General features: G+C 31.8%; 1 protein-coding gene across 1 annotated transcript in view; it reads right to left on the reverse strand.

The window, feature by feature from the left end:
- LOC131850474 (alkylglycerol monooxygenase-like) overlaps positions 1–5,092 on the reverse strand; it is a 35,559-nt gene extending 30,467 nt beyond the window's left edge. The window contains exon 1 of the mRNA XM_059200700.1: positions 4,896–5,092. The gene's annotated coding sequence lies outside the window, so the exon portion shown is untranslated. The remainder of the gene's footprint in view (positions 1–4,895) is intronic.
- Positions 5,093–23,517: the final 18,425 nt, after the last annotated feature.

Below are 23,517 nucleotides of genomic sequence, written 5' to 3' on the forward strand. Positions count from 1 at the left end.
GTTACTCTTTCACGCAAAAACTACTAAACGGATTTTCATGAAACTTTGCAATAATATAGCTTATGCATCAGAATATATTTTTATGGAAATTTAATGGGGATGAAACTGCGGGTAAAGCTAGTTATTAAATAAATTCAACTAATAGCCGATCAGATCAGTCGTTGTAAAACTAGCGAAACTGAACGTGTTGAATCCTAAAATAACGTTTATTTTAAGAATCAATACCTATATTCATTGTATGTTCTGAAAAGTACTTGACCTGATTTAAATTTGGATACAGGGTTTTTGTTGGATGTAAATCACTAAATATAATAATAACACTGGGGAATACACTGAGAGCCATCCAGTCCCAAGCTAAGCAGAACTGATACATGTACCGAAATACGTTATTTTTGTAAATACATACATTGACATATAGTATATCGACACCTAAACCAATTCAAACACACTCACTAATACACCATAATATACAAATTTATACCGTGCGAGGAATCGAACCCGAGACTATCGGAAGTCAAGCGATGTGCTAAACCACCATCGAGGTCATCACCGTTGTGTAGTAAGTGTTAATGAGTTATTAACGGTGACATTGTTTGTAACGGAAAGTACCAGGCCAAGTACCAGTGTCGTGATATGCTATTTATATCTCAAATCACGGCGTGTGGTATATATATACCACACGCCGTGATTTACACAGTACATATAGTATATATAGTATATATACATATAGTATATACATATAGTATATATACATATAGTATATATACATATAGTATATATATGTATATATGTATCAATAGTATATATGTATCTATACATATAAATAAACTTGTAGTGTCTGTTCGTAATTTTAAATTAACAGCTTTTCACCAAATGCATATTAAATTAATACATTAAACTACGTACCTGTCTGTTCTTCTTGTTGTAATGCGACCACAATTAATTTAATATTCAGTAAGACCACAGATAACATAACATTACATAGTGACACTATAGACTAATATTATTCAAGATTAGCTGAACACGCGACTTCGTCCGCGTGGAATTTAACTTTATTTTTCTTAAATCTTTTTTTTATCTAAAATAAAGGTAGCCTGTGTTACTCCTTATTGCCTCAGCTAACTGCCAATAAGAGTCCCGTCAAAATCCGTACAGCCATTTCAAAGATTAGCCGGAATAATCAGACAGACAGACAAAACTTATAAAAAAAAAAATATTTTGGTATATGTACCGCATTTATATTCATATGCATGTAGTAAAAAACGGTTATTTCAATATTACAAACAGACACTCCAATTTTATTTATATGTATAAATGTATAGATAAACAATATTAATCTATTCTCAATTCGACCATAGATTTTAACAATAAACAAAAGAGTATATATGCTATGTGTGTCAAATGTATGGTAGTGTATGTAATATTTTTTTTATTGATATACGTAATGCATTTTTATGCCCAATTTACACTCAGCCCGAGTGGGCAGGGAAGTGAGCAGCTTGAGAGTTTAAATACGAGTGGAAGCATTTTCCATGCCATTCGCGCTGACCGGCGCTCCCTCGATTGTCTGTTTTTTGTGCGCAAGTAAAAGGACTGGCAGCGCGAGTGGCAGCGTGTTTTTACATTCAGCCCTCTCGCTCAGATGTCGCCCGACAATATTTCCGGCAGCGCGAGTGGCAGGGGAAGCGGCTGAATGTAAACGTAGCATTATACATAGTTAAAAAAATATTAATATTCCGACTCATTGTTCCTCTTATATATATATATCTCCTATAACTAAATGTTCTCAAAATTTCATACTCACCCGTCCGTACAATTTTCATAAAAAGGATTACAAAGTTTTTGACTTCACGTATTAATATATAACATATTAAATTGTACTACTACTATACAGTAATTTATGAAGTTAATATCTTAAGACATGTTTATCAAAGTCCTTGATGTATATATAACTATGTCAACAACCTATAGAAATAACAGCAGATAATATTTACAACGTGGTTTATATATAATCGTATGTAGTGTTTACATTTTTATCATATGTGATTATTTTATTGTTTTTTTTTATTTATTAATTATTAACAATATAGTATAATGCCGATTAATTAGTTCATTGAATTGATATGATATATTTGATATATATTATAGGAATTTAAGTTTTTGTTTATTGAAATGAATGATAATTCTAAAATAAAAGTACCCCCTTTTAGGAAAATGGCGCGGACGGAAGTGTACGATATTTAGCATACTTGTAGTTTATATAGAGGAGTGCAGAACGCTAATATTTTTGTTAAAAATTATGCATGGAAATTACATTAATACAATAAGAAAAATATTACATACTCTACCATGTACTCTTCGATACACATATGCATATACTCACTGTTTATTGTTAGCTAGCTACTCGCCCTGGCTTCGCATCGGAATGTACATATATCTAAATATATATCTATCAACACACAGTCCAAACCACTGGACGGATCTGGCTGAAATTTGGCATGCGGCTAGATAGTATGACGTAGGCATCCGCTAAGAAAGGATTTTGGTAAATTCTACCCCTAAGGGGATAAATTAACGGGAGCAAAGCCGCGTGAAAAAGCTAGTTATATATGTATAAACCTTCCTCTTGAATTATTCTATCTATTAAAAAAAACCGCTACAAAATCCGTTGCGTAGTTTTAAAGATTTAAGCATACATAGGGACGGACAGACTGCGACAGCGACTTTGTTTTATACTATATAATGATAAAGAAGTCTGTGGTATTTAGTGTTCTGTTGTTTATAGTCTTCTGTTGACTTTCGACCACTGGCCGATCATTAGTATACATAAATATGCTACGATTAGCTGCTGATTTTAGGAGCTGGATAAAAATGATCCAAATAAATAATGTCGTTGATGGACTATGTTTGACATCCATGTTAGTTTCCGATTACCACACGCCAGATTGATTGATGATTCTCAATCTTGATCGTGATAAAACATGGCAATATTATTCGATAAATGTTGTAGAGTCGATCAATCTAACATAGAACGCGAGATTGAACTGCAGATTGAAACATAAATTTAAATTGTATTTATGATTTTTAAATTCGCGTATATATATGTACATTCATACACGAAAACAAAATCTTTTGTATTTGATCTCCTGCCGTTTTATGATTGAAAAAATATACGCCTATTGTTTTATGTAATGCTTTATGGCACCGGCATTGTTCAAAATTCAAATTTCTATATTTGGGTAACACAATTTTTACTTAATTTTATATGGTTGTTGAGGTCTCCTTTTATGTATAGAAATGCTAGTACCAATACTACATTTATAGAAAGCGTTTGTTATTTATTCGATTAGCAAACAAGTAAAGGTAATAATATATGTGGCATAAAACAGCTTTTTTTTTCTTATTTTTGCTTTAGAATACGAAAAAAACATGCAAAGTTGACAACAAGTGTTGCTTCAGCTGTTACTGATATAAGCACTCAGTATTGGTTTTCAGGCAATGATATTATGGGGTTAAGCAGGTATAATCTCATTATGCTTTAAAAAAACCGTTTGCTGAGATGCAAGGCTTGGAATGGCTTCAGCGCGTCGAGGATTATGAGTATTATTTCCTACAAATGTTCTTGTTTTTTTAGTAAGACTTCGTTTTATCAAACTAATTAAATAGCAAAATATTTGTAAACTGGTTCTGCGTACCACATCTCTAGCGACGGTTCAGGAATTAGAAGCAAATGCCAAAATCTTATATATAAAATTCTCATGTCACAGTTTTCGTTCCCATACTCCTCCGAAACGGCTTGACCGATTCTCATGAAATTTTGTGAGCGTATTGAGTAGGTCTGAGAATCGGCCAACATCTATTTTTCATCCCCCAAAATTTAGGGATAGTACACCCCTAATTTTTTTTTTATTTTTTAGACAAAATTTTTAGTTTCTTTTTTTTATTATAACAAAAAAAAAAATACATAAAAACCAAAATTTTAACCCATAAAAAATAAACCCCTATTTTTTATATCGTTATTAATTTATATGGCAAAACAACGTTTGCCGGGACAGCTAGTAATATATATGATTTTGGCATTCGTTTCTAATTCTTAAACCGTTGTAACATGTACCCAGTATAGCTTCGTGTCATTTTATTGTACATTTGTGTAGCATGACTTTAGAATCGTTTAATAATGATTATATACTGTGCTAATAATTATTATCTACTGCTACATTTTCACGATAAGTCGGTATCTACCTACTTAATGTTTATTATTTTAGTACCTACTAAATTATTTATAGATGGATATTTAGTAATAAGAACGTCTGAGAAGGATGATCTCGAACGATCCCACTTTTAATTGCTAGTCAATTTAATAGATTGTGTTTTAAGTGATTTAATTTGATACCCATTCTTTCAGCTTTCTGTATATATTTGTAAACTATTTCATTATGCAGAGAGTGTTTGCGACATACCTCTTTTTATTTTACTTTATTTTTGTCACATGTTTTTTATTTATATATGTATGTGCGCTTATAATATGTTACAAATGTCATATAGCATTTTCTGTTCTTTTCAGACAACAGAAAGCGGTTGACGTGCAGTGGTGGAAAAGGACAAATATATAAGTATAATTTCTGTTTTTATTTTTTTGTTTTTCTATTCAGTTGTGACAAAATATACTTAATACATACTGTAAACGTTATTTTTGTGCTGAGTTATTATTTATTGTCAATAAAGACATTCAGCAGCTGTCCAGTTGTTTAAGCCAGTTTGTTTATTCATTATCTATATAAAAAAATCTGGTACTAAAAATATATCTGCAGATATAGTTTCAATCTTTCAGAATAATACATTAAAATGAAAAAAGAAACAACAGTAAAAATAAAAAACAGGGAGTAAATACTTACTTAAAAATAAAACAAACATAAAAATGTGTTCACACAATTAAAACTTCACACATCATTACAACTCACACATTAACAACACTTTTTAATATATATATTTATGTTAACAGTTCAAATGCCGAAGTACAAATCGATCAAATGATCGCAATCGATCGTATCGATCTAGAATGCAGACTAGCGGCGTGCACTCACGTGCGGCATCGAATACTGACGGTTGTACTGAGCGGGTGGTATCTGTATAAATAGCTGCCAGTGGACGAAGCAAGCTAACGTTCTAATGATAGTAGGGTGTCATTTAGACCGTATGATAATTTATGTTGTCACAAAAAAACGAATGACGAATTTTGTTTATCGTACACAAACTTAAATTCCTAAGCATTTGTTTATAAAAAAACGTGTATTGTGCAGTTCGGTGAACACGTACATATAAGTATCAGTGCTATATAAACGTTCAACCGGTGAAGCTGTAAAGACCAGCTCCGGCCAATAGCATTAGAGTAATGTATATATATATAAATGTGTACATTTCAATAAGAGTATGCAATTTATCACATAAATGTCTATGTATCTGAATTCAATTGTTCATATTTAAACAGACTACGACAAGATTACTAATTTAGCAGACATAAAAAAAATGCATTAATAAACATAATACCGATTCAAACAAAGCAAAGCCAATAAACATTTACTTTATGATAGAAATTTAAGAAGTATGTATACGCTGCTTTATGTTTCTTTATTTTTGTTATTCGAATTTTAAATTCCATTGTGTACTTTTACAACACACATGCTACATAATGAAATATGTAAATTTAAATTTAGAACTGTCAGTAGGTCAGCAAAATATATTTTAACAGTTGCTGTTTGTATTACAATTGCATGTGTATTTATTTAATTACAAAGTTATAATTTTATTTGTTTTATATTTTATTGTTATATATTAGTGTTAATAAATAACAAATTATTGTCGGTGGTATTATATTTATTATTTTAGAAAATCACGCGAATTACATCTGAAATGTATCCTGTGATAACATATGTATATACATATATAGGTATATGTAATGGTAAAACATATTAAATTATATAGTTACATAGATATTCTTTGTATTTTGATATTTATAGGTAGTAATAACACTGAATGAAAATAATTATATTAAACTTGAGTAATAACTATTATTAATTATCTGTATTTATACATATATAGTAATTATTTGTAATTGTGTTGTTGTAATTGTTTGTATCCCAATACTCGATTGAAAAAATATTCGAGATTCGATTACGTAATGTTACACAATTATTGTTTGAAACAGATTGAAATTGACAGTTTTATGATTGAAAAAATACAACCGTCTTGCTGATCCGCATGTCCGTTGATGGGTTGACGGCAAAGTATTAATAACACCGCAAGTAGTGTGTGTCACATGCGTAGCGGCGACACTATGTTTGTTTATAAAATATTATGTACTTATCAACAATACTATATGTATATCAATCATATGCTCTTATATACCTGTTTTATTATCATATAAATAGATAGAAATAATATTTACTCAAATAATCCTAGTGTAAAATTGAATTTTCATTAAAATCAATATTAACTCAAACATTATACTAATATACTTATAATAAGCTAGACAGTGGTCGGTAAGAATTTTTAGGTGGGAATATTTTAACGAGGTCCAGAAAAAAATAACTGATAATAATTAAGTGCTATTACAGTATTTATTATTATTTATTATATAGTATTTATTATTTTGGACAAAAATTCTAATTCTGAATTACAAATATGATGCTTCTGTCATCTAAGAGTCGGTCAGAAATATAAATTGACACACAAATTTTTTTGTCGCGACCTTTGGGGTCTATTGTAAGTGGGGTTACTAAACCATTAGGTCAAGACGCGCTGGCGATTTTTTGCGACAATATTTGTTTAATATCTACTTATCAATATAGTGTTGCACATTTAATCTGTAATAAAATCAATTATGGTCATGACCTCTATAGATATTAACAATAATAATATCTTGAACAATTCACACAGCGCCATCTAGTCCCAAACTAAGCAGAGCTTATTATATATTGTTATGGGTACTATACAACTGATAGATATACTTATATAGTTGTAAATACATATATAATATACATAGATAACACCCAGACATATACAAACCGTGCGAGGAATCGAACCCGTGACCGTCGGAAAAAAAGTGCCGTGCTAATCCGCTAGACCATCAAGGTCGTCATAATATCCAAATGAGAAAGTATATTATACTTAGACTAGACATGCTGATATCTCCCACAGAGAAGCTGTAAAAAGTTCCTCGGTTACATAGTCTCAATTACTTCTGCCACCAAGCTGCTTGTTTTGTAAGCTTTGTTTCAGTTGTAAAGTCAGATTAAATAGTGAAATACATGAAATATACATCTCCATATCCCAATGGTTTTCAGGGGGGACCGTGTGGAGGTCGATTTGCTAGTAATGGGAGCACTGTACACCATTATTAACAATCCCATGTGCTAGTAGTTATAACGACGTCCGTTTGTCACTATTGTGTATCTTTATAAGCAATTGAGTTATTTATTTAAACGCCGAGTGAAAGCATAGGACGTTGCTTGTACATTTTGTCGGTGAATGGTTTTTATAAATCTAGTATGTATTACCACAGATAATATAATATTACATAGTATTACTATGCAGGAACTAAGCACAATGCTATCCGCTATATACTTACTCGGTAGCGAAAAAATTATATTATAAAAAAAATTACGTTCATAAGTGGCAAAAATGTCCTACTATGATACGTAAATGTCCTACATGAATAAATTATTTTTGAATTTGAAATTGAATTACTATTTTTTTTTTCCTTAAAAAAAATAACATATACGTATATATTAATGAAATACTTATATAGTAATTTAATTAATAGTTACATCAGAATAAACTGTAGTTACCTAGTTTTTTTTTTGGAATACTGTTGTTATAAATCTATTGATATGACAACACTGTACCTATTAGAAAAAAAAACTTCTGATGCAACTATTAATTAGATTAATAATATATGGCCCTTTTACTATTCGCTCTAATTTATTGGGCATTGAGATACGAAAAAACATATTATAATTTTTGGGCAATTAATCTACTACATAATAACGTGTTTCAAAATATTATACTTCAAAATCGTGACCTATATATCCATACAAATTTTATAGTTACAGAAAGTCTTTCTGCTTGTTTGCCACGTTTTCATAACAGTACGGCTGGATGTTAATTAAATTTATAGATAAAAGTAATATCACGAAATCTATCCAAGTGACTTCTGTGATCTATGTTCACATCTGCCTTTTATAAAAAAAAAAGAAGAAGTCCCGGGTGAAATAGGTAGTTAATTATATTTCATTATATACATATAGTGTTTATTATACCTCATGTAATTGTAAATAGCACAGGTACAATTTTTTCTTATATAGAGGTTTAAGCTATTACTCGGTGTTTTAGACCTGTAGCACTGCGATCTGTGTACAGAGATCTGTGCTCGCTATTTTTTTCAGAGTTCCCTACCTAAGCCGTCAGAGACAAGAATTGAAGGATATTCTTAGGAGTGATGGTTGGTATTTATCTTTATAGAAATAATGAGTGCGTAGCGATTTCTATGTTGATTATCGCATGCCTCTTACTTGTTATACAGTATTATTTATAACAAAATAATGTATTCAAAAGAGCAACACACAAGTTTGCTCATTCTTCTTGTGACGAATCTGCATTCCGAATGAGTGATAGAATCAGAATATGACTATTCAAAACTGCTTGTAATGAGTTTATTTGAATAAAGATTATTTCTATTTCTAGAATGGTATCTTGAGGAGATAAAAATCATTACATAATCATAAAACTATTAAAATTAAATAACTAAATTAACACTGGCTGTTTGTTATAGAACTCCATATGACTAATCCTTTGTATTTGAGGGGGGGGGGGAGGGAGATTGTAAAGGTCAATAGTAGCTATCTGTGTTTCTTAATGAATTCATTAATTAGTTAAATTAATTTATCCATTAACTGTAAATGACATTATTGTTTCGAACTATCGGCTAGCTGAGTTTTACCACTGTCCATTTAGAATCAGAATAAATTAAAAATATATGAAATACTCCGAATAATCCTTACTAATATTATAAATGCAAAAGTAACTCTATCTGTCTGTCTGTCTCGCTTTCACATCAAAACTTCTGAACCGATTTAAATGAAATTTGGTACACAGATAATCTAGACCCTGAGAAAGGACAAGACTACTTTTTAATGTAAAAAAGGGTTGTAGGGGGGATGAAAGGTTGTATGGAAGAATAGTCATTTTTGAAGCTAGTAGATTGACACTTATTTTTGAGGCTGTTGATTAAATACTAATAAATATGATATTCAAAGTTTTTGAAATTGTTACCATTAAGGGCTAAAAAATTGAACCTAAAGGGGATTGAAGGTTGTATGGAAAAACGTTAATTTTATTAGCCATTTTTGGGTTACATTATTGAATATTTTTTCTTTGTTTGGTCGAGGTCACTATAACACGCGGACGAAGTCCCGGGCACAGCTAGTGAAATATAATTACACAATTGCGTATATTAATAGTACCGTCAGCCACAGTGGTGTAGTGATTTAGCACATCTTCTGATGGTCGCGGTTTCGATTCCTCGCGCGGTACTTATGTTTGTATTCATGAGTATGAATTTGTATCGGTCTTGGTGATCCTATGTACATTGTGTAAAAGAAAATAATATATATGTATTTGTATCTCCTGCAAAATTATTTTGGTTAATTTCTGGTGATTTAGTTACGTACCTTCGTCTAACATGGAGCTATTTTTTAATTAAAAATGGCTCCATGTTAAACGGCTTGTCGAAACTTGGAATCTGACCAAAGATAAAGGAATGCCTCCTTCATATTTATTATTACCAAATTTTTAGAATAACCCTAGTCTTATCCTTTAGTATGTACGTAACTTAGCTTCTATTAAGTATAGAAGCTAAGTTACGTACATATGTAATCAATCTGAGTAAAAATGTAGCGATTACTTAAAGTGTTGATGGTTGATCCTGGGTGCAGTAACTTGTTTTCCAAATCGTGACTACACACCAAATCTATTGTATTTGATTTTATACTGTACTGTTTAAGCTTACATATGTACACACAATAAAATTACAATGTCTGGTATTCTTCAATATTAGTTCTGTCTCTATTCCTAGATGCCTTGTTTCTTCACTGACCCAAGTGTCATAGCAATACTTTCAATCGAAAGTTTGCCGTAAATATTTAGGTTCCGCTCTACTATGCTTACCCTAATATTACAGTAAATATTATGGTATTTTTATCATTATTCAGAAAATTTGTTGTAATTTCAATGCATTGTACAGTTTTTCTAATTTTTATACGATTGATCTAAAGATAATTTTTTGTTTATTTGATTACTTTTTGTTGAAAATATTTTTTCCAGTTACGTGTAATTATACAACATATATTACACGTATAATTATACAACGTATAAAGAAATTCTTACTAGTGTGAAACGTTGGTATTAGTTGCTTTATCAAAATAACACGGTCAAAATTCCATCGGATTTACTTACTTATAATATAATGAGGTAATGGATCGAAATAAAAATTATCCAAATTAGATCACAATGCCTCAAAACATCGCGTTATATTAATTATATAAAACAATTGAAATAAGAAACTTATCAGTTTTGAAGTAGGTTGAAAAACAAGTAATTCAGATGGATGTTGTCAATAACCTCAGAGGTTGTTTTGACCGTGACACGGTTGAAGTGATCCAACACGACTTGCTCTATAAACTTCCTTCCGATACATAAATAAATATGTACATAAATTATAATGTATTTACCTATAATGACCCCATTACTAGCAATGTACTATATCAGGTTGAACTCTACACGGTTTCCCCTGGAAACCTTGTTGATAGATTCCTGGTCAATTTATCACGGTGCAAGTTAGCCCTGACTTCATGCCCATCCTATTATCCTCTACTAGTGCCCCTCCAACGAATACCAACAGCGCGGGCGGCCAAAAAAAATATCTGGGAGGAAGGAAATTGTTAGTAAATGGACTAATATCCCCAACGCTAGTAAAGATCTCCCTAGAAATCATTGTGATAGATTCTTGGTGAATTTACCATAATGAGCTACTTGAACTTTTTTATGTTACCTCATGCTCAACTTATGATCCTCTGCTGGTGCCCCGCTAGTGGATATCTTTAGTGCAGACGGACATACCATTCCATTATTTTACAGTAAAGAAAGTACATTTACCTACATGGTACTTACTTCGTATATTGTAAACAATTTAAGAAGTTAGTATAACGTAGGGTTGTGACATCAGTATTCGGTTCTTTATATTATAGACTTTGTTAAAAGTCATATTCGCGGGTACCTTAATCTCACCTAGTTCAACCGTCAAACAGTTTACTTTGTAGGCTATATTTTGGTAGAAGAGATGAGATAGGGTAGTAAATTTATAGGAAATAAGGTATATCATATATATTCTTTAATTTTACTATATACATAGTATATTACTATACCATACCATAATACATGTGATTAACGAGTAATATAAATATTTATCGTTTTATTCCTCATTTCGAAAATAATAAAATGCGTTCATATACGGCGAAGATATTGTTTATATTTACATTGTATGTATAAATTAGTTGTAATTCTTAGAAAAGTGTAACACTTGTTTAATAAACAACTAGTGATTAATTAATTGTATGCATAGTGTATTCGGACAAAAACTTGTTATCAATCGACTATTATAAATGCTGCGTTAATGCAAAGTCAAGGATATTTCCAATATATCTTTAGGGTTCCGCATTGACTAAAGGGCTCTTAATAAAATCATTATTTCTTTAACAGGTAACTTCTATCAATTAAATAAAAAAACCATAATTCCTGTAGGACATTTTAGTTGCTTATGAACGTGAAGTTTTTTGTATTATTACATATATTTTCCCTTACCGTTTAGTATACAGATTCATTTAAGACGAACTGGCAAGAAACTCAACTCTTTTTTGAAAGCCAAATTATTTATATTGTATGCTTATAGAGTGGGACCTTTAACATTATATGGTTAATTTATATGATGTCGAAGTTGGAGTGAGAAGTATATCAGCAAAATTTATCTCATTCATTCATAAACTTAAGAGTAACGCTTGTCGGTGGAGCTCTTGCCACGTTCTACGATCTTCCATCATACTCTTTAAGCGTTGATACGACACGACTCCAATTCTGTCTTTAAATTGTTTGATGTAAAAATTTCTCTACAATGTTCTAAAAGATCTTGGCCTCTCTAGAACTGCATTAAGTTACATACTAGAACATGTATCTAAAGTGGTAGCACTAAGTCTTTTCATCCGTAATATGAGTATGACGGATAGAACATGTATCTAATGTTGCTCGTGGAGTGATCTGTTTGGATTGCTGATTACATGTGACAGATATAATGCTGATGGTTACTCATTTTTTCTTTTCAATTTAATTTAAATATTATGTATTTTTATCATGTTGGTACAATAATTTGAAATGAGTCTATTACTCTACTCGACTAAAACTGTAGATAGCACTTAACATAATTCAGTTTAATCATCATCGTCATCTTAGCACGATGACGACCACACTAAACAAAGACCTCCCCCAAAGATCTCGATGAACGGTCCTGCGCTGCTCGCATAATACCCTCCAGCGATCTTGACCAGATCGTCGGTCTACTGTGCTGGAAGTCATCACTGCGTCTTCTGGTACGGTCGATTGGCTATGTGCCCTGTCTATTCTTCAGTGTCGCAATTCTTCGGGCGGATCTCCTCATTTCTGATTCGATCAGAGTAACTCCGAGCATAGCCCTCTCCATTGCCCTCTGAGTCACTCTGAACTTGTTCATGAGGCCCATAGTTACGTCTCTTACTGTAAGTCATAACGGCAATACACATTGGTCGTAAACCTTCGTCTTACTTTACTTTAACGGTATCTTATTAAAAGCTTACTCAAAAATTATGGCTTTAAACACAGACTTCCCACCCAGAATTCAATTCATAGCAGTTTTATGTTCACGGTCAAAGTCTTGTTATTAAATTTATTTAGGACCTGTTTAACATTACTTGCGTGAAAGAAAACAATACTAACAAACTTTCACTTATAATGTTTGTAGTTATCACCATCCTAATATTGCATGTGATTTAAAACTGCTCTACTGATCTTCAATGCCCATATAAGGTTAACTACCACACCCTGGAAATCGTGGTTAAACTTCTCTTACTAATATTGCAAACGCGGAAGTTGTGAGTGTATATGGATGTTTGTTACTCATTCACGCAGAAACTGCTGAATGGATTTTAATGAAACTTTCCAGTAATCTAACTTATACATCAGAATAACTCATAGGCTGTAAATTGAATATCGAGTGAAATCGCGGGCACAGTTAGTTCCTACTAATTTTGCCATGGGCAATTGATCTGATTTCATGTTTTATTATCCTCTATTGGTGCCCCGCCATATTAGAGCCGCCATTATCTTCTATAAAAAAAAATAATTATAACGAACTTATATCTTTATAGTATTAGTACGATTAATTAAATGCATTGTGTATATAATGATGGATGAACAAACAGATAATATTGTAACAAGTTGTCTGATGCAACGTATTACCCACTTTCGTAAGGATTATGATACAATATATAGGACAGGTTGTAGGTATTTATGTGCTAATAACCCTACAAAGTATTATTAATATAAAATTAAAATATGTTATATTGTACTTCGTAGTGTAGTAGTTAAACAGATTGCACGTGAGAGGTGCGGGTCGATTTTCGTAGAAATATCAAATATGTTTTCAGTTCGCCTATGAAATGGCAATAAGTGGTATATACTTAAGTAATTAAGAAAAACATAGATATATTTTGAAGCACGTGATATTTCTCGTGTTTTGCCATTGCTAAGGGCTAATTTGCTATACTGTAAAATACATATTTAAAATCTTTAATTTATATATATATGTATATTGACTGTCGCAGTGGTCTAGCGGTTTAGCGCGCCGTTTCAATACCTATGGTCACGGGTTCGATTCCTCATACAGACAAACATTTGTGTTCATGAGTATGATTGTTTTCATTAAAGCAAATGTTTGTACCATGCTATCGAATCGAACCCACGACCATCACGTAAACCGAGAGACTTGAATAAATCTATAACACATGCAATATCGATTGTTGTCATCTAGTGAACTTAATCAGCACGTGTCAGATGATCTTGCATATTGTAAGGTAATGGACCAATTAGTTACAAAGATAATAATGTTTGTGGTATTGTCTTAATTTCTCCATCTATATTGTAATGACAGGAATAAACAAAATCAAGGAAAATAGGAAATGTCATTTTGAAATTAGTGTCGTAAGTGTGAATAAATACCTACTGTGAGGAATTCTGATTCTATGCGTAACGTGTAAATGTGTAAAGCGGGAATATTCTAACGATCTAATTATAGTTTATAAGAGTTGATCCTATTTACTGCGATTTCGATTTATGAGATAAAACGTTGCAAAAAAAAGTAGGATTCGTAGTGCCAGATTCAAGAAAAGACAAACTGACAGACAGGCAGACACACTTTTATATTTATAATTTTTTTTTTGATTACTCTAATACTGTTGGCTGCAGCTGGCCTTTATAGCTTCACCGGACGATAGGGGCGAGTGCAGACAGCGCTCCAAACCCGCGGAAGGACTTATGGAGCGGCGGAAGGCCAGCTCCCGCCAGACGGATATGATATTTATAATAATAAGTGTCACCGTGCTAACATTATGTCAGTTAAAAAAAATGTGATGTGTAGGTATTTTTAAAAAATATATATGTTGATGATTTGATGTAAATGATTTATATAGAAAATACCTAGACTAATACAAACAAGCATACTTATATCAATACAAACTTGAATACAAATATTTGAATCGTGAAATGGATTTGAACCGGCAACTATCGCAAGTAAGGCCGTCTGGTAAACCGCTAGACCACCGAGGTTGTCAATAAAATTCTCTAAGAAGGATTCCAAATCATTATGGATAACTGTTTCCAATGCATTTATTCTATTTACTTGTAATTTATGGCTTAAAATAATGCAACAAGATACCTTATTGCATCAACACCATAATAATATCATCTCACTCAATCTAATTGATTATTGCGTTCAACAATTTTTATTATTAGAACATGATTTACATTATTTTGCTGTCAAGTTTTCCGTGTCTAAAAGTATTTGCATAAATTTACATGCGAAAGTCACTATGGTGCTATTGACTTGAACATTATGATTTTTTTTAATTACGCTTTGTTGTCTATGACGTAAATCCCATATTTTAATATAGTTTTTGTATTGTCTTTATGCATAAATAAATATTACAGAGTTCTCAATACATAATTAATTAGTGATTGTGGGTGATAGAAGTGTTGTTTATAGGCATTTTTAGGCATTTTTTTAAAAATGTTCTCTCCGTAAGAACCATCCTCGTACCTCAAGAATTATTCTAAAAAAAGAATTATCGCAATCGGTTCAGTAGTTCTCGAGATTAGCGCTTACCAGCACATTTAGCAATTCATTTTTATATTATAGATTGTCATATATTTATATTTTCACTAATACACATTAATAATAATAATAATAAAGAAAAATAAATATATAAAAATGTGCAAAGAGTTTGCAACAATAATAATACAAGACATTATAAATAGAAAAGAGTCGTCAAGAAATTCATCAGTTACTCTTATTAAAGATATATATACAATACTTAGTAATTTATAATTATGAAATAATAATCTATTCTATAAAACAATTAAACTTACATTAAAATACTTTTGAATATGTGATATCACAGATAACATAATATTACATAGTGATATTAATCAGTTAAACGGTTGACAAAATCGATCGATTTCAGAAATAAGTTGTCTTTTGGAAACATTATTTCTAAAGAACATATATATGTAATTTACTCAAAGTACAATAAAAAGAAATATTTGCAATCATACGGTCCCTTTTTTACTCAAGTCTTATTTTATCTGTCTTTCATCTCTCTCCTTCACAACTATTTATTCGATTACATGTTTAGCCATGGTATTGAGTAGCTAAAAGAGACCAAACATGTGTTGAATGCAGTTTTAATTCAAGTCTTCTTTGGTATCAATGGTAAACATAAGTATGTTTTGACCAGAACAGCAAATAGAATGGAACAACCAGTCGCCGTGTTCAGGTTTTTTTTTCGTGCAAGACAATTGAAATGAAAGGTACGTGTTGCGGGTGAATATTACGATGTTGCTGGTCGAGACGATGTATTTTACAGATGATGATAAACTGACAATGTGTACATAAAAATAATGATCTTATATACTAAATAAAAGTAGGAAAATGTAAGGTGGGGTGACACAGTTTAGATACAGCAGTGCCTAGTAGACAATATTGAATTTGTCTTACTAGACATTATTATAATGCATTTATTATTTTATGTATCTAGGTGACTGTGTCCATCATAGATATTCCCCCCTTGAGAGAAAAAATATATATATATTACACACAAAAAAATTATAAAAGTTAAATGTAAAATTTAAGATATTATGAACTTTTGTAACAAGAAAAATTCATTATACCCAAATAACGACGTAAATCTTCAACTGTCGTGGGTTTAGGGTACTCGTCGATTGCTTGCCATTTTTCTTCCGTTGGTTTCATCCCTTGGCTCGTTATATGATAACCAAGAAAAACTAACTCAATTGTGAAGAACTCGCATTTGCTCATATTAATTGTTTGCGGCGAATAATTTGATTTCGCTAGCGCTCTCTTTGGTCTGTGCTTGTTTTTTATTCATCGAGATTTTTGCTCCGGTGTCCACAAAATTCTATAGCCACTGTTAGAGTCGGTTATAGCTAGGCGGTTAGACGGATGAACACACAGCGTTACGTCTTATTCTGCGTCGAATCTAGTTTTACGACGGTTGTATATAGGAGCGCGGCATGTCACATTTGTATGCCTTTTCTTTATATTTTCGATGATATAATATAAAATAATAGTCATATTTCTGACTATGCAATGACCGTAGGTGGAAAATTTGACCTAGATCTGTAGTTGCTGCGTCTGTTTGTGTGTGGCAGCGCTTTTCGCGTATATCAGCAATTTCTGATCGCAGTGTCGCAATTAGTGACGACAGGTGTGCAATGAAATCGGCGGTGACTGTTAAAAAACTTTTGTAGACAGCATTTTTGCTTTATTTTTCCAGTTTCAATTTTTCGTCAGAGATTATATCCAGCAGGCAGTTGTGTTTACTGGGGGTCAGTAGCACGGCAGGATGTTGTTGCGCAGTATTGCCAACGACTTTTATTTTCTTGAATTTCATATAACGAGCCGGTGAGACCCGCTTCTGGGAAGCCGGTGGAAATGTGCAATCGTTGGTGGTGCGCAGGATGCCGTCAGACAGAGATCTCTTGTTTGATCTCGTCGTTTTTTATCGTTCTCGACCACGTCGGCCAGATATCGGGGTCAACTGTTACAGTGAATATTACGATGTTTTTGTGTGATATATGTATTTTCTCAGATGATGATAAACTGACAATGTGTACATAAAAATAATGATCTTATATACTAAATAAAAGTAGGAAAATGTAATATTGGGTGACACAGTTTAGATACAGCAGTGCCTAGTAGACAATATTGAATTTGTCTATACTAGACATTATTAAATGCATTTATTATTTTATGTATCTTGTGACTGTGTCCCATATACGGATTCTGTTTAGGGGTTTCTAATCATACCCATGCAGGTCGCTGACCGCTGCCCGGGGTCAGATATTCGGCTGGTCTGACAAATTCTAAAGGACATGAATGATATAAATTCCATAGATCAATTTTAACTTTATTAAGGTAAGACGGCAGTGCTCTCTTTTAAATGATAATAAATAAATAACCCTGGACAATTACCATAGCGTTACCATTCGGTATCTAGTCCTACGGTAAGCAGCGCTTGTGTTATTGCTACTAGACAAGTGATATAAATAATTAGATATATTTTTTAATACATACATTATATACATAGAAAATACCCAGACCGATACAAACAATCATACTCATGAATACAAATGTTTGCACCGTGCGTAAACCCGCGACCATCGGAAATAAAGCGGTGTGCTAAACTGCTAGACCATCGAAGCCGATATGCGAGAAGTACGATTTAGAAAGTTAAGAATAGCTTTCTTTCAGCTGTCCCTATCTTGATTTACAACTATGCACGTACATAAGAAATACTCAGTACACACAATACACACAGAAATAGATTTTAATCCACAAAGGTCCACGGCGACTTGGCCTCTACTTAATTAATAACTTGAAACGTAATATCACATTCGTTCTAATCTTCTAGAATAATCCTTTAGAATCTCTGCTATAATTAGCATACACAGAATTTAATTAAGTATGTAGATCCTTGTGAAATGTCCCTTTTGATGCGCTAAAGACGTAAACTACCGTCTTGTGAATATTTGAAATTTGCATAAACAGAGCATTCCTCCTCACAAGCGACTGTTACTAAAGTAGAATAACCATTAGAGGGTAGTGCTCTAGTAATTTACTGTCCCTCCTTAGACAAGTAAGGACATGAATTCAAACCTTTGTGACAATTTATGTCACTCATGACGATGACTCTCGGTTAAGAAAGACCTATTACAAATAAAAGTCTCGGTTTTCTAGCGGTTTAGCACACCGGTTTACTTCCAATAGTCGCAGGTTTGATTCAAACATTTGTATTCATGAGTATGATTGTTTGTATCGGTATGGGTGTTTCCTATGTATATATTTTTATTTATACTAATGAGTAACTTTGGCTTTAGTTTATAATATTAGTTATCTAATGTCTTTAATAATCTAAAAAAAAAACAAACACATACGACAATGTATATGGAAGAGCGGGATGTACCTAATACAGGCATTTCTATGCTTACTAGGTCATACCAACACTATGTTATTGTAACTGAATTGTTTTTAAAGAAATAAACATTTTTTCATTTTTTTTCAATTTCATATTATGTACCTATTTAAAAAAAAATGTAAGAATATATATCAGTTCCTTAGTACTCATAACACAAGCTCTGCTTACCCTGGGACTAGATGGCGTTGTGTTAATTGTCCAGGGTCATTTATTTAAATTAGTCTAAGAAACTGACCTCCTGCCATTTTGAATTCTAGTACTTATTCTTTACTGAACTTAGAACTTAAAAAAAATATTGTTATAAATAATTATGTGAACAGAGAGTATATAATGAGGTTTATATTGCCTGTAATATTAAAATCAAAAGCAATGTTTCTAATTTTCATTAGATGGGCTGACGCTCCTCTAGATGAGAAGCAGTCCCATATTATCAGCCCACTGCAATCCAGAGCTGGATATTGGCCTCTCCCAAGGCACGCCACTGGGTTCAATTCTGTAAACTCTAAGTTTGTTGTCGCTCCACCTAGCTAGTTAGTCTTAATATAGCAATGAGATAATTGGTTCATCTACGTCTTTATAAAAACTATTATAATATAACTAACTACAGTAGAATCAAAACCCTCTTTATTTTTAAATTAATTTGCAAATAATAGAAGTCAGTAATTAACCGTTATTTCATTAGTAAAAGTGACAGTTAAGTTGTTTAATCAAACTAAGTTGATCCAATTTGGGACTAAAGTTTAGAAACTTGAACAATGGAGTAAACTTCTAGTGTAACTTAATTACTTGTGTAAATCTACTTTCGGTATTATAGTTATCCTTTTCTATTATAGTAAGTTAAACCAACTAATAATATCAATCATAATGACGGCCCCTGTGCTCTAGCGGTTTAGCACGCCGCTTAACTTCCGCGGATTCGATTCCTCCGATGGGTAGTACAAACATTTGTATTCATGACTATAATTGTTTATATCGTTCTGTGTTTTTTATATGTATAATATACATATATATGTATGTACAAAAAATTTATCTATGTATTTATCTTTATATCAGTTGTCTAGTGCTCAAAATGTTAAGGAATTAAAATCCTTTACATAATGTAAATATAATAAATCATAATAAACAGTTTGACAGTCAAAATTTTATACATATACCAAACATATTTAATTTAATTTACAGACTTTTTTTGTCTTAAATAAAAAATTGATTATTTTTGCCTCCCACTTGTAAAATGTCTTTACTCTAAATAAAAAACCATAAATAAACTAAGACCGGTTTATTTATGTTTTTTTTAAAAATATTATACGTATAAATCGGAATATACGTTCTTAATTGTTAATTTTTATATATTTCCTACTAGCTGTGCTTGCGGTTTTAGCCTCATAAAATTTATAGCCTATTAGTTATTCTTATATATAAGCTATATTACTGTAAAGTTGTAAAAGTTTTATCAAAATCCGTTCAGTAGTTATTGCGTGAAAGAGTAACAATCATCCATCCATACTCACAAACTTCCACGTTTATAATATTAAGAAGATTCAGACCAATATGTTGTACTTAAATATTCCCTATTTATTACATGTCAAGGTTACGTTACTAATTTCGGTGGGCGACTGTACGTCCATCCATAGATACAAATCCTTAATCAGCTTTTCCCCAAAACCAATTATTGGCAGACGTATTTGATAGGATTACACCGGAAATCAGGTACCTTGTATGAGTGGTTACGTGCACACTTTCTTTATTAGATCGGCTCTGTTGATGAAGCCTTAAGAAACAATAGTCACGAAATAGGTCATCGCATTTATACATATTATAATAGAGTTCGACGCATCTGTCTGTATGTTGACGATCTCAAAAACTACTAGAAGAATATACTTATAATATAAGTATAGTACTGTATTATAGTTACATTATTTATTTCAGATTTTAATTAGATTGTCATATATTTATATTTTACTAGCTGCCCCCGCAAACGCTGTTTTGCCATATAAATTTAAAATCGCTAAAAATAGGGGTTGATGCTGGATGGGTGAAATTTTATGGTTGCATGTATTTTTTATAATATTATTTTATTTCTTATATAATATAATTCTTTATAATAATTTTATTTTATTTTTATAATGTATCATAAATTATAAAAATAAAATAAAATTATGTCCAAAAAATAATAAAAATGTTATGGACAACCCTTATTAGTTTATTACTTAGGGATATGAAAGATAAGATAGTTGCCGATTCTGAGACATACTGAATATGCATGTAAAATTTCATAAAAATCGGTCGAGCCGTTTCGGAGGAGTATTGTAACTAACATTACGACATTAGATTTTTGTATATAAATTAAAATAGGTATGTAGATACGTCGATATTCATATTTCCGAAGCCGATATAAAATAATTTCTATTACAAAATTGCAAGCTGCACATCGGATTACGTATGAAATATGATTGGAAATCTCCATTCGCTCAATATGAGATTTTATCAGTGATTCGTATATAATACTAGCTACTCTTCCCGGCTTCGCCCGGGTGTATACATGTATTATTAGTAAAAAACATCCCAATATTACCTAAATACAATCATTATCATCATTAGAGCCTGGAAGACGTCTACTGCTGAACAAAGGCCTCTGTCTGTGTGTCTGTCTGTCTGTCCGTAACTATGTATGCTTAAATCTTTAAAACTACGCAACGGATTCTCTAGCGGTTTTTTTTATAGATAGAGTGATTCAAGAGGAAGGTTTATATGTCTAATACATGTACACCCGGGCGAAGCCGGGGCGAATAGTTAGTTTAATATAAACTAGAAAACATGATAAAGATAGAATAGAATAAAATAGACGAGGAAGAACGAGTTGTTTAACATTATAGTTATAGTACCTTAGTATTTTCTTAGTAGCCATTGCAATATGAAAATTTTCATACATAATTTAAAAAATATATTAACATCTGCACACCTTCTCTATATAAACCATGAGTGTACGGAATTTCATACTCCTGTGTCAGCATAATTTTCGTAAAAAGAGGGACCAAAGGTTTTGTTTCATAGATTAATATAATATGTATTACGACAAATTGTAAAAAATAATGATAATTATAATATTTGCGTTAACACAACTGGCTCAAAAATGAACTTACATGAACTAACTAAAAACTAGGAAATCTTAGTAACGACTGGTTCGAATTGAAAAATACCTTTTGTGTTGGATAGTCCATTTTTTGCGGATGGCTTCAAGCTATATAACAATACGCTACGACCAATAGGAGCGGGGGTGGAATGAACGATATTGCAAAAATGGGGAAATGAAAAAAATGTCGGCTAGTTGATGACATAAGCCGTTTTTTGTATTAATTATTTATAAAAATTCGTGTTCAGTGAGCTTTGAATACGGCTAGTACAACATAATTAAAACGTTAAGAAAGGTAAAGCTTTATTTAAATATACATATATAACTCAAAGGTGACTGACATAGTGATCTATCAACGCACAGCCCAAACCACTGGACGGATCGGGCTGAAATTTGGCATGCAGGTAGATGTTATGACGTAGGCTATGAAACTTTGTCAATTTTAAACCGATCGGGCTGAGACTTTGCATGCATAAAGCTACTATGACGTAGGCATCCGCTAAGAAAGGATTTTGATAAATTCCACCCCTTAGTGGATAAAATAGGGGATGAAAGTTTGTATAAATCTTCTTAGATTTTCGACTGATTGAACTGAAATTAAAGATTGGAGCTACTATGATGAAGACGTTCGCATAAATAGGATTTTGATGAATTCAACCTCCATGGGGATAAAATTGATGATACAGGATGTAAATGTATTAGTTTTTTTACTTTTATTTTAGAAAAATAAAGTTAAATTCCACGCGGACGAAGTCGCGGGATCAGCTAGTTTACCATAAAACTATTCGTGATAAGGCTCCATTAAATATATTATTTACTTATTTTTTATATTGTAAAATGGAAAAATAAATACCGATTGCTAGACAGTGAAATCCAGGTATTACGATGGGACCTGCTCGTTGTCCGTTATTTGACCTCGGCCAGAGCCGCGTTGACTTCGGCTTATGTGACCTAAGGTTGGGTCGGTCCTTATAATTTTAACTGGAGTTGAAAAAAATAATGTCTTTAAATATTGTTTCACAATTCTTTTTTTTAACGTATATTTTAATTCTTAGGCTCCCGCTGCGATTTGATACAGAGGAAGTTTTTAATAGAAGTTTTCACTGTAGGGATAGGGGGATATATATTATATTATACATAGTTTCATAATTACACATATATTATACATAAAATATTATATTAAAGTATATAATAGATTTAATATTTAAATATAAAATTTAATCATAAAAAGTTTTCGCATGTATGTAGTGTACACTTATGTACTGTTAATCTGTATGTATGTATATTATTACTCGTTTTCTCATGCTGCCTCATTTTCTCAGCTTTTGTTGTTTTTTTACGCTTGTGGTGTGTACCACACTTACGGGCCGAAACCAAGTAGGTGCAATTTGTATGGTTGTTTGTGTCTGGGATTGTGAGTGTGTGGGTACTCATTGTGACCCTTTTCATTAATGTGACAGGTGTTATGTCATTTTC

The sequence above is a fragment of the Achroia grisella genome, unplaced genomic scaffold (genome assembly GCF_030625045.1).
Source record: "Achroia grisella isolate CSIRO2021 unplaced genomic scaffold, CSIRO_AGI_Agris_v1 utg770, whole genome shotgun sequence".
Classification (NCBI taxonomy): Eukaryota; Metazoa; Arthropoda; class Insecta; order Lepidoptera; family Pyralidae; genus Achroia; species Achroia grisella.